Below are 12,828 nucleotides of genomic sequence, written 5' to 3' on the forward strand. Positions count from 1 at the left end.
TAGTCCAATGGTGACACTTTGATGATAGTGAGCTCCTTCATGTTGTATTCAGCAAATTTCTCAATGTTGTTTTGATTGACAATTAATCAAAGTGTCCAAAATAATTGATGTTTTTTCTCTTTATTGAAGCTGAAGTGTCTTTAAAAGCCTCAGTGAGGGACCTTCAAACACTTAATTGGTCATTTAGGGAGCTTGCAATTACACAGTTCTAAAAAGCAGCCTCAGATGTGACACCATTTTTAGTGAAAGGCCTGCTGTTTATCATTGTAAACATCAATATTCCACATGCCCACTAAGTCAAATTGCTATGTTGCTAAGGCTCATTTAGACAATTGCAAATTCAATGCTATCAGAGTCTTTCTTGCTTTTCCTTGTCATCACTTACGACCATCCACAGCTTTCCTGGATTTACATGTAAAAAGTGTTGAAATCTCATTTGGTCATATGCATTTAATAATGTTGAGAGATTTAGTTTTTTCTATTTATATTTTTTGTTACTAAACCCCTTTTTACAGTGTACTTGAACAATAGCTCAACAAAAATCGAATATCAGTGACTTCTTTTTTCAAAATTAATTATCCATCAAGTTGTGTAGATTTAATACTATGATGAAGCAATTAAACACATTTGTGGTTGAACAGTCACAACAAACCATGCCAACTACAGTGTGGCCTGCGACATAATTAAGTTTGGCACGCCTGCTGTACATGATCACAAATTCTTCTAATATCCAAAATATGATTCAAGATAAAGAAACAGAACACTACGAAATTAAAATACACAACTTTAATTAGTAGCACAGTCAACAAAATTATAAGCTGTGTAATAGCCTTGTATTATGTAATGGTGGACATGGGAAATTAACAGTTGTATAGATGTTTGTTTGTCTCCTGCAGATAATTCACACAACTTTAAATTGTCTTATGTTTTATAATTGGATATTGAGCCCTAACAGCTTGTTTCCGGGCGAATGTTGTTGTCATGGGGCACTGAAAAGTGTTGTTATATTATTTTACAAATTCACAGCTTACCAAGAAGTTAAAAAAAAAAAAAAAAAAAAAATGAATAAAATAAAAAGATGCAGTTTGCAGCCAATTCAGGGAACGGAGGAGGTGGTGCTGCACACAGGAGCACCGAGGTGGCATATTAAAAAAAAGTGAAATTTGTCAGATATCGACTAATGTTGATTAATCGGTCAGAAAAGTCGCTACGTAAACTAAACTGTAGCTTTTCTCTATGTTGTCAGTGTAACCCCGGGTTTACACCGGTTGCGGTGCGGCTGCGGTGCGGTGCGTCTTGACTGCGTGCTCCGGACGGGTCAATTTTTTGGCCAATCCACACCGGCTCCGCACAGCTGCGGTCCGGCAGCTCCGTCGCCGACCACTTCCCGCCGTGTCTCGCGTGACCGCGCGGTCATGTGGCATTAAAAACAACGACAAACACACAGAAAGTCTGTGCTCAACAGAGAAGCAGAAAGAGAGGTGGACTTTTTTTATTTTGTGGCTTTCTACCTCCAATATAAACCTCTCCTCGTCCATGTTCGCTGGTGTCTAAACCATGAATGAGCACCTCACACGTTAACTCCAGGCCCGTCTACGCCCACATCACGTTTTGCTAGCATGCTTGCGAAATAGGAGCTGGCGAGTGTTTTATCTTGAAAGGTAACCGGAAATTTATTTTGAAACTGCGTCGGTCTTCCTGTCCCGCTCGATGTGTTTTGTGCTAGCTTGCCATTTGCCGGAGGCCTACCGCTGCGGCGTCCGGCAAAAATAGAAAATAGGTCTATCCTTGCGGAAGGGCTGCGGGCTGAGACGCAGTCGACACGCAATGCACCCGCAAGCGGTGTAAACTGCACCATTCGAATGAATGGAATATAATTGCTTGCGTCGCCGGAACGCAATCGCAACCGCACCGCAACCGCAACCGGTGTAAACCCGGGGTAAGCAGTGCACATCAGCTGCAATGCGCTTTGAACTATGGAGGGAGGGAGGGGGGCGGTCCGATCAATAAACCAAAATTAATAGCCCGGCCCTCATAAAAAGTGTGCCTTGAAACAAGTTGCGTTAATCTCACGAACCACCCACCCTTCCTCCTCCCCATGTTCAGAACGACTAAACCTCCCCCAACTAAAAGAGTCTAATTAATCTAATCAGTTAATCAATCAGCCGTGGACCTCCCGCCTTTTCTGTGCTAATGGAGGCTATGACAGGCGCCCACCCTGCATTATTAATACCTCAATTCCTGGAGACGCTGCTCGGCCCCCCAACACCCCCCATGCCGGCGGCCAGGGTCCATCGATCAGCCAGCGCTGCAAGTCCCCATGGGAAATCTCCAGCAGTGGGAGTGCAGATGGGAAAGTGTTGTGGATCTTGTAGATAGCTCGGAGGTCAATGAATCGAGAAGTTCTGTAAATGTGTTCGCAGGAGGGGGCGATCGTCTTGGTGGGGGTTCACGAGATTCTTTTTATTTATTTATTTATTTTTATTTTTATTAAACTGGGATCTTGTCTTCCTGGCCAATCTGCTGGCAGCATTTCTTCACCTTGTTAAATCAACTCGCCGTCAGGCCTTAAATCAGTTATCAATCAATGAACACAACAGGGTAATTTCTTGCGGTTTAATAAAATGTCCATCACAACACAAAATTACAACATCAGACAAAATGGATATTATAAAATGTCTACTATAGATAAAGAATATAAAGAAAATGTATGCTTGCTTAGAACATTCATCCATCCATTTTCCTGACCGCTTATTCCTCACAAGGGTCGCTGGAGCCTATCTCAGCTGGCTCTGGGCAGTAGGCAGGGGACACCCTGGACTGGTTGCCAGCCAATCGCAGGACACACAAAGACGAATAACCATCCACACTTACAAGCACATCTAGGGACAATTAAGAGCGCCCAATTAACCTGCCATGCATGTCTTTGGAATGTGGGAGGAGACCGGAGTACCCGGAGAAGACCCATGCAGGCATGGGGAGAACATGCAAACTCCACCTTTAAGGCCGGAGCCTGGACTCGAACCCGAGTCCTCAGATTGCTTAGAACAAACGGGCACTAATAATGAATTAGGGAACAAAATGTAAAAGCACATTATAAAACAAACAGAAAATTTACATAAAAATACATTTGAAAAAAAACTAACACACATAAAATTATCAGGTATAGCATGAGACGTGCGAAAGAAACGAAAACATTTCATACAAAGAAACACCAATGATCATTGTTTAAAAAGAAAACACGCTATGTAACATCAATGTGCACTTTGGCACAAAAACGTGTTTTATTTTCCCGCCTTTTCCAGCCATTGAGGAAATCTCGTGGCAGATTTTCTCCCCGCTTGTGTTGACGGTAAAAAAAAAGTTTGGGGCGAGGCGCCCACGCTTGGGTTGCTTGGTTGGTTGTTGCGAGCGTGGGCACGGCGTGGCACGGCGTGGCACGGCGTGGCGGCGGCGTATGCTCACCAGAAAGATGGCCGACATCTGGTGTGTGCGGCGTGTGAATACAAATTGTGTGTGGGCGTAAGTTCAGACCCAACGAAACATAATGTTTCCTTTTAACTGCATGCAGTACTTTGATCACTGCTTTTGTTTTTGCAAAATTGTTGTTTGTTTGTGTTTTTGGGCATGTTGTGACAGCTGAGGTCCCGTAGGGGGGTCTTTGAGGGGGGTTCAAAGAGACCTCCATTGCTGCAAACCTCAGAGGACCGTCTTTGCTTCCTACCCGGGACATGATCAGTCCTCACTTCTTTTGTTGTTCTTCTTTCTCAGGAACTTTCAAGACCCCGAGAGAGGCATCAGCGGCAGATTTTACGCCGTCAGCATCATTGCGTCCAGCAAAACCTGACCGTAAGTGTGTTTGGACCCTCTTTGATGCTTAGCCTCTTTGAGCTTTACTGTTGTGCCGCGTAAAAAAAAAAAAAAAAAAAAGCTAACTTTCAAAAAATGTCTGTCGATGCAATCATCAATGGGATGAAAGATTGGTTAGTTAAGGAGCCATTTAACCTATTGATGTTGACTAAGGTGATTTTAAACATCTTTGGCCTGGACATTAGATTTAACCTCTTTTACATTTACCCTCTCAAAAATTGACTGCAAGTTGTCTTCACCTCGTTGATGTTTAACATCTTTGATCCTGACTTTAAGCTAACATTGGAAATTGAGTTCTGAATGTAAGTTGAATTTGAACCTCTTTAAACTTGACTATGTTGTTTTCAACCTTAAACTTTTTACCTCTTTGATTCTGACTGTTGACTTGGCGCCACTTTTATCTGTACTGTGAGTTGATTTTATACCTCCTTGACTCGATGCTAACGTTGACCTTTAACTTCTCTAAAGTTGAGCCTCTTTGAACCCAAATGTAAGTTGACATCAAACCTCTGATTTTGAACCCCTTTGATCAAGACAGTAATTTGAATTTGTTTTCCCTCTTTGATGTCTAACCTCTTTAGACTTGTTAGTTGACTTTGAACAACTTTAAACCTGAAGGATGTGATGGTTGATTTTTTTCCTTGATGTCAACCTCTTAAATTTTACCTCTTTGATCCGAAGTTGATGAAGTTGACTTTTAGCCTCTTTGCCGTTAAACCCCTCTGACCAAAATTTCACATCACGGTAATACCCTTTTGATTTTGACTTTTAACCTCTTTAAACCAGACTTTGCTGTTTTTAACCTTTTGGACGTTTAACCTCTGAGTGCAAGTTTACTTTCTACTTCTTTGATTCTGATTGTATAGACTGTTCTGACTGTTTGTTTGACTTCAACTTTTAACACCTGTGATGACTAGCCGCTTCGATCCGGACTGTAAATTGACTTTGAACCTCTTTGAATCCAACTGTAAGTTGACATCTAAACTCTTTGATTAGCATGTAAGCTAACGCTGTCTCTGTCGTATTGGCAATCAATCAGTCGATTGATGGATGGATGGATGGATGTCGGCGCTCTGCCAGCGGTGTTGCCCGACAGAAGGCAAAAATGTCAACAACATGAGCTGAGCGCTCCTGGCCGCATTCCAAACGCTAATCAATAATCAATTTTCCACCTGGCAGCACAGCAGCCGGGAAAACAAATTCTCACTTTTTCACCTTTTGATTGAGAACACAAGAAATGTCCATTACCCTCAACAGATGGCAAGTGATTGATTTCGTTTGCATTTTACATGCCAGGAAATACGATTAGGCTGCATAGCCTCTCGGAACATAAACATGGAGGCAAACAACATTGTGGCGCAACCGCATGTCGATTTACTTGAATGCTAAACGTCACGAAAGACCTCGCACATGAACAATGGCAAATAATTGAGTCAAGAATGAAGAAAGTGAGATCTAAAGCAATACTGGACGAGTACTAAAAGAGAAGGTAGAAAAGTAGTTTGAAGCAAAGGAAGAAAGGACACAAAACGGGAAAGCATGAAAAGCAGAATGATGATTGTAGAGACGAAAAGTAGATTTCCGCTAAATAAGATGGAAGCACATTTTTAAGCTTTCACGCTGGACTTAGCGTTCTATTCACCCCAACGACCCCCGAGCCCACAGTTGTACAGTTACCCCTTTCTCCGTGGTGGTGCCCCTCCTCACGTGTCCCTCAAAGTGAATAGAAGCCGGTGGCAGGCGTTGAGCCTTGGCTGGAATGCACAGAGTAGGCTTGGCATGCGTGGGGCAGAGTTCAGGGCACACAACGAAAACGGGTCTGAACCGCCGGTGAGCATGAACACGAGCGGGCCAAAACGTGAGTGGCGGGGAGCACAAAGGCGGCCATTGTTTGCTCGAGTGTGAATGTAAACCCTGGAGGAGGCTCGCTATGTCGCTTATTTCATCCATAATTCATCAGGGACATTGTTTGCTCTCATTAAGACAGAGACGAGGCATTCAGAATATACACTTGACATGGTTAAATGTTAATTAGCTCCTTCAGCATAGCTAAAGTTTGTTAACAAGTTTGGATTCATAGACAAGAACATTAAAATTGAGGTCTATGTTATGTAATTGATTTAACTGAAATTATGCATATTTACTATTAATCAATTCACCAATTATTTAATGAATTGAACCTGCTCTGAATGTATGCTCTGTATATGTAGCTGCGAAAGTAGTAATTGGTTCATAATTTCTTTTGCACCAATGCTAATTTCTTTTACCCTGTCTGTAGCATTTTGTTTTATAGTTTAGCATTAAAATGATATGGTTTGAATGAACATTTTGGTGTTTAAAGGCACGGTCTTCCATTTTTACTCGGGGAAATGCACTATATAAATCCAGGATTTATACCAATGAACTCCTTCTCAAAGACACGCCCCCCACTCTGTGATTGGCTGGAGGGGTAAACAACTGTCTGTCCACAGAAACGTCCCGCTGTTGAGAAAACAAACACAAAATGGCAAAATACATGCTGGGGGGGGATGGGCTTTAGGAAAAATCTCCACCACACATTAACAGAAGCACAGAGGTGTAGATTAAGAAGGAGTTCATGGGTATATATCCTGTATTTATATAGTGCATTTTCCTGAGTGAAAACGGTGCCTTTAAATACCATGTAAAGTGAAAAACTTTAAATACCATGTAAAGTGAAAAACAGGTGTTGGACCAGTTGGTGACTTGGTCATTACTACTTGACCCATTTCTTACCACTACAGCAGACTTTTAGCTTATTGAATAGCTCAGCCTGTTCGCTCATGAGCTAGCTGGCAGCTCATGCCTCTCTTCATTTTGGAAACGTTAACTCAGTGACAATTCAGGTAGAAATGCTTTGTCTCTTATTTGGGCAACTATGTGAAACAGTGCTAATGTCGACATTTGTCTACAGTGTGTCGAAGGGTGAAACTTTTTTTTTTTTAACAAGGTCTACTTGGTGGGCCCAGATGAAAGCCATGCAAGGTCATTCTTTGCCCGCCCCTTCTATCAGACGATCTGGTTGTATGTGTTTGTATTTAGCGTCTGAGCTACTCTTTGCATGCCGTTGCATCTGATGAACTGTGGTTAACCTCTCTCGCCGCCTTGGTGCGTGCCCTGATTTCCCCCCCTCCGTCCCCCATGAGCAAACCGATGGCCTGGCCACTCGCACTGGCGTCTGCTCTGACAAATTGGCGGTGGCGAAGAGGCAGATGGCGACGGCGAGGAGACGGCTTGTCAAAGTGTTTTTGCACGGCGCCGTCAACACGTGCCGTAAATTCTCCTCCTCCTCTTCCTCCTCCTGGCACGTGCCGACACACCGGAGACACCCGACACACACGCCACCCTGCACCGGCACCGCATTGGCATGAGACTCACACCGGCATCAACTACCATGTCCGCACGTCAAACACGACCCTCCGCTACGCTAGCTTGAACCTTTTGACAGCTCTGCTCGTTAGGACGCGTCCTCAGAATGTAAACGAGCTCCTTCGAAAATCTTGTTTACATTTTAAAAATGGAACGCTGCATTGTACTGCTCTGTGGCCTCTGGAGGAAAGGAGCGGTAATGCACGGAAACTTCCTCAGCTTATTCAGCTGAACACTAGCAGCTACTAAAATCGGGTTCACACAGCGATAAATGGGACAAATTTGAGATCAGTTCTTTCAATCAAAATCTGCAAAGAGCCCCATTGTCTCTAAAGATGATCTTAAGTGATTACCCGAGGTATGGTTTGTCTTGAAGGATCTCTTGAGAACGTAAATCCACGTACATGCACACTTAGAATTGAATTGGAGCATTTACCCTTCTTTGTGATCAAAGTCAGTAAGGGTCTAATTGCCAGATCTTGAGCGATTATCATGTGGTTTGGGGTGTGTTGGGGGTAATTTTCGTTTGCTGAAATTCTCTAAAAACCTTAAGCATGATACATCGGCTGATGTTGAGCAAGACACTCTCATTCAAATCAAAATCAGCTAAGGCCCGATTGTCATTTAATCATGTTTCCTCCCTGATCATCGAACATACCAAAAATCAGGTCAGTTTTGACCTCGATTGCTCCTTTTTGATCAAAATCAGCAAAGGCCCAATTCTCAGATCTCTCTCAAGATTATGCTGACTGATTATCCTGTGGGGTATGATAACAGTCATTTTTCCTATCCGATTTTCATAGAAAAATCGGTGTGGTACATATAAACAAATAATCGGGTCGATTTTGAGCCCAATTTCACCCCTTCTTATTAATCAGCAAAGTCACAGTTTCCAGATGTCTATAAAGATGATCCTGAGTGATTATCCTGTGGTGTGGGGTCTGTTAACTGTCATTTTAGGGTGTAATGCATTGTTCATCTCCAGTCCACCACACACTAGAAGAGCAGTAACATCACACAATTAAATTTTTTTTCCTGGCTCGCTCACATTAAAAATCACTTAAGATGTTGAAAATCAATACATTTGTACTTAATTACGTCTTGTAAACATGGAACCTGACTGAACGGTAACCTTGTACACTTTGTTTTGTTTGTGTTCATTAACAGTTGGTTAATGAACAGATGTTGTTTTTGTCATGATATTGCAAGTTGTGCGGTGTATTTGCGATAGTGGACTATGGAATGTGTGTGGGGGTTACGTTCCCAGGGTGCTTTGACATTTACTGCAGCAGCTGGGATCTTCATCCTGCCAAAGATCACGTAAATAACACACACACACAAAAAAAAAACATCTTTTGGCTGGAAAAATGCTGCCAGTGCATAAAGACAAGACTTGAGTCTTGTGTCTGTGTTGCTGATGTTGCGCACAATGATGCAACATCAGTCACACTGCATGCAGACTATTATGGGATGTCTCTGTGAGACACGCTTGGATGCTAGTTGGTTTCAAAGTGTTGAGTGCGGGAGAACACTCTGACGTGTACAGTTGTTCATTTATTTACAGACTGCACATTTACAAAGTGGTAGATTATTTTTATTCAAATGAAGTTGCAGACTCAAACAATTTTCTTCTATTTGTTTAGTTGTTGAGGACATTCTTTTCTTTTCTTAAGAGGGAGCTCAGAATTGTTCATTCGGTTTTGTGCGTAGGACATTTTTGAGCAGAACCTCAAGCTTGTGTTTTTCCTCTTATGAGAAGCTTCCAGGTCGCCGTCTTCACGTCCAAATGTTTTTCATATCGTGTTGACTTTGGCAAGACTGTGAGGCTCGCCTGGCGCTTTAATTAGCGAGTGCAGCTCGTCATTGAGAGGTCCAATTAAATGTCCCGCGTCTCAGCTGGAGGGCTGAGACATCTGCGGCCTTGCACCGCCAAAGGTTCTGAGACATCCACTCTGGTTCTTCACTCTGAACAATTATTTTGATAAAACGCTCCTTACACTCTCAGTATGTGGTTTGCTTGATGACGAACACAGCAGTGCTTTTACTGCACTTCCATAAAGAGATCCGGACTGTAAAAGCACTCAGCATAAATGCTGAACGATTTTGAAAAATAATCTTAGTGCGATTTTATTTTATTTTTCAAAGTCCTCGTCCCTTGTATGTTTTTTGTTGTTGTTTTTTTGTTTTTTTAAACAGACACAAGCAGTAAATTAATCTGTATTTCAATAAACAATGTCAGGTTTATTATACAACTGTTTCGGTCTTATAGGTTAGTCTTACACTGAAATAAAGTCAAATAAGCCATTTAATAAAATAATCTGAAAGTTTATCTACTTCAATTAGTTGTTAACTTCCTAAACACTGAGCAAGAATTTGAGTTATTAATGCTGTTCAGTGGCAATGAATCTGAATAGGAACAGTGCAGCTCATAACATGACTCTTTACAGCTTGTGGAGCTGTGACATGCACGCCAGCATCCCGTGGCTTGAGCTGCGTTTTTTTTTTTTTTTTTTTTTAATAAACCAAATTATGTTAGCCATTAAAAAACAATACCCATGAATGTAAGTTGGAAGTTTTATAAAGTTTATTAAGTGTTTTGGGTGTCATAATTTGACATATATTTAGAGTTTAAACTATTAATATAGACAATTTGAAACCTTTTAGACAGGTGTTTTATTATTGGTGAATTTTGTTTTTCACAGTGGGTCTTGGTCACTACCCAGGAGCAATTAGTTCAGTCCAATCAGTGCCAAAACACTGAAGGCCCTTTCCGTGGTTCTTTGGGTCCCGTCTGATCCTTTAATCTTCTCGTCTTTCAAGCTCTTTTCCTCAAAATCACTTGTCACCCTCTGCGCGAGACGTGAGAGACCATCATTTTCTCAGCTGTCAGTCAAGCTCCTCCCACCAGAGGCTTCTTCTTAATGAGATTCTTCAAGGTCCTTCCGAAGGACACAAAAGAGTCCAAAATAGTTATGACAATTCTGCACTGTGATGCGCCAGGCTTGGGGGTAACTGAAGACAACAGAAGCCCGTGTCACTGTATTGATCACTATTGATCTGCTCCGGGGTTCAGACGGCTGGAACCTGGCGGCCCGGCTATCTCCTCCTACTTTTTCTCTTTCTTCTCATCCATTCTTTTCATCCTCCATGCAGCAACTGTCAGAAAAAAGTTGCGTTGAAGATGCCAAAAGAGGAAGACGTGTTCTGTGTGGACCAAAAATAATGATCACGTCCATGCATGAGGGAAGAATGGCATGCAACAGCTGGTTCCACTCGGAGGATGTACAGAGGGTTCAGTTCCGCTTCCAACTGCTGTTGACTTCAGGAGGACATTGTCTTGGTCATGCATGTCCACTTCAGTTAGGCTGGTCTTTGTGTCTTAAATAAAGATGACTTGACTTGACTTGACTTATCTGGTCTTTCCAATGTATTGTCATCCCATTAATTCTGGTCTTTGTCTTACCCAGTCTCTTCGATATGGCCTGTTCCGTGGTGTTACAATCTGGATTGATCCATTCTAGTTTTGTCTGGTTCAGTCTGGTTTTGTCTTCGTCTTTTATTGTCCGGTTGGGTGTAGTCCAGTCTGGTTTGGGCCGGTCTCTTCTAGTACAGTTCTGTCTAATCTGATCGGAGTATTCTTGTTTGGTCTGGTTTTGACTTGACTCTTCAAGTCTTTCTCTTCAGGTGTGGTTTAGTCTGCTTTGTTCCAGTTTAGTCTGATCTGAATTTGTGTGGTTCTGGTCTGGTCTGGTCCATTCTCGTGTGTTCCAGTCTGGTGTGGTCACGTCTCATATGATTCAGTTTTATCTGTGTTTTGTTTGATCAGCGGTCGTTGATTCTGGTGAGGTCCAGTTCATTCTGGTCTGGCCTTTGTCTTGTCTACTCTTGTCCAATATGGTCTGGTCCAGTCTGGTTTGGCCCTGTTCAGTTTGGTCTTGGCCAATATGGTTTGATACCGTTAAGTTGGCACTTTGACAGCTTTGGTCTTGATCTTGTGTGGTTAAGTCTGGTTTGATCTCGTTCAGTCTGGTCTGGTGTGGTCTAGTCAACTTCCTTAGTGTGTGATGGCTGAATTGTTGGTTTTTCAGTTTTAAACTGCTTACTGCTACATGCTAACAGATGTTTTCATCAGTTATTTGTAAAATCTGTAAAACTGATTGCTATTGATTTTTCACGTGTGCCAAATCAAAACATTTAAAAAAGTCAAATAAGTATAATGATTTTTCATGTGTGACAAATCAGAACATAAAAAAAAAAGTATAAGTATAATGACCATCTTCTGCAGTCGCGATCTCGTTAGCATGTGACAGACGCTCGTTAACGGCTGGTGTTAACGAGTGACTTGATTAGGAAGCAGCAGGCCTTCAAAGTGGGTGTGTAGTAAATCTTCATTAAGTTCCATCTTATTTTTGGACTTAATTAAAGTGACCAACTCCTCACGCACTACATCCTTTGATGATTGGCAGCCAATTCCATGCCAGCAAGCTGCTGGAAGCTGTCCTTCGCCACCCGATCCCTCCTCGGCGCACCCCTTCCCCCACCACATCTTCCATGTCCTCGTTCATCCAAGCTGCCTGATGATGTCATCAGCTGGAGCCGCGAGAAGGTCATCTGTCGCCGAATGTCCCGCGAGGAAGATCTGTCGCCGTTAGACGCCTTCATCCTTCCTCGCGGAACACGGTTTGTTGCGGGGATGTCTAGCCTGAGCATAATTGGAAGCTTTGCGGTGTGTCGCGGCGTTATGGCGGCCACGGCGTGGCCCTCAGACAATGATGAAGTGTTTAATCTGAGCAGGGGAGCGGGCGCTTGTCTCGCCACCGCCGTTATCTTAACGAGGCCTCTTTCCTGCCAAATAGTGCTCTTAGCGTCTACTTGTCTTCTGGACCCAAATTGTTTGTATGTAAGAGCAGCAGTTTGTCAAATTAGTTCATGTCGAAAGCTGCTGTTGTGTTGTCGTGACAACCATACTGTGCCTAGCTAACGCCGGTGTGATAAAAGATACAAAATGATTACGTGTGTTTAAAGGTTAAAGACGATATGTGCTTCTAAAGCCCGTATTCCACTGAGGGGTCAACGGTTGTAACGCTAGCTAATGTTTATTTCATGTCAGGGTTCATCCGAGGTCACAACGCTCGCTGAACATTCTCTAAACGTTCGCATCGAGTTTTAATAGTTTTTCTTGTTGCAAGGGAAGTTTGAACATGTTCATGATGCAGCATCAGGAGCAGCTGGTTCAGACTCTTGCTCAAGGACACTTTGACATGGTCACAAGGGCCGGGGATTGAACCCACAACCTGGGTTGGAAGATGACCATTCTACCAGTGAGCCATGCCATCCCCACATAACAATAATCAGGCCAAATTTCAGGTCCGATTTATCGTATGTCTAAAGATGAAGTGATTATCATGTGGTGTGTACACTGTACAGGCTAACTTACTTTTTCCTTAAACACCAGCAGAACCAGAATCTCTTGTCTTGGCACAGTGGCCACCATTTAGGTGATCCTGTGAAATATAACTTCAGGACAACACATTTGTTTGGTGACGTAAAGGGTCTTTACAGTATGTCAAC

The 12,828-nt window shown here is 42.6% G+C and overlaps 1 protein-coding gene across 2 annotated transcripts in view; it reads left to right on the plus strand.

The window, feature by feature from the left end:
* Positions 1-12,828, plus strand: part of sema6cb (semaphorin 6Cb) — a 95,732-nt gene that overhangs the window by 49,937 nt on the left and 32,967 nt on the right. For both annotated transcript variants that reach the window (XM_077528341.1, XM_077528342.1), the window contains exon 3: positions 3,772-3,849. The gene's annotated coding sequence lies outside the window, so the exon portion shown is untranslated. The remainder of the gene's footprint in view (positions 1-3,771; positions 3,850-12,828) is intronic.

Source organism: Festucalex cinctus, chromosome 7 (genome assembly GCF_051991245.1).
Source record: "Festucalex cinctus isolate MCC-2025b chromosome 7, RoL_Fcin_1.0, whole genome shotgun sequence".
Lineage (NCBI taxonomy): Eukaryota > Metazoa > Chordata > Actinopteri > Syngnathiformes > Syngnathidae > Festucalex > Festucalex cinctus.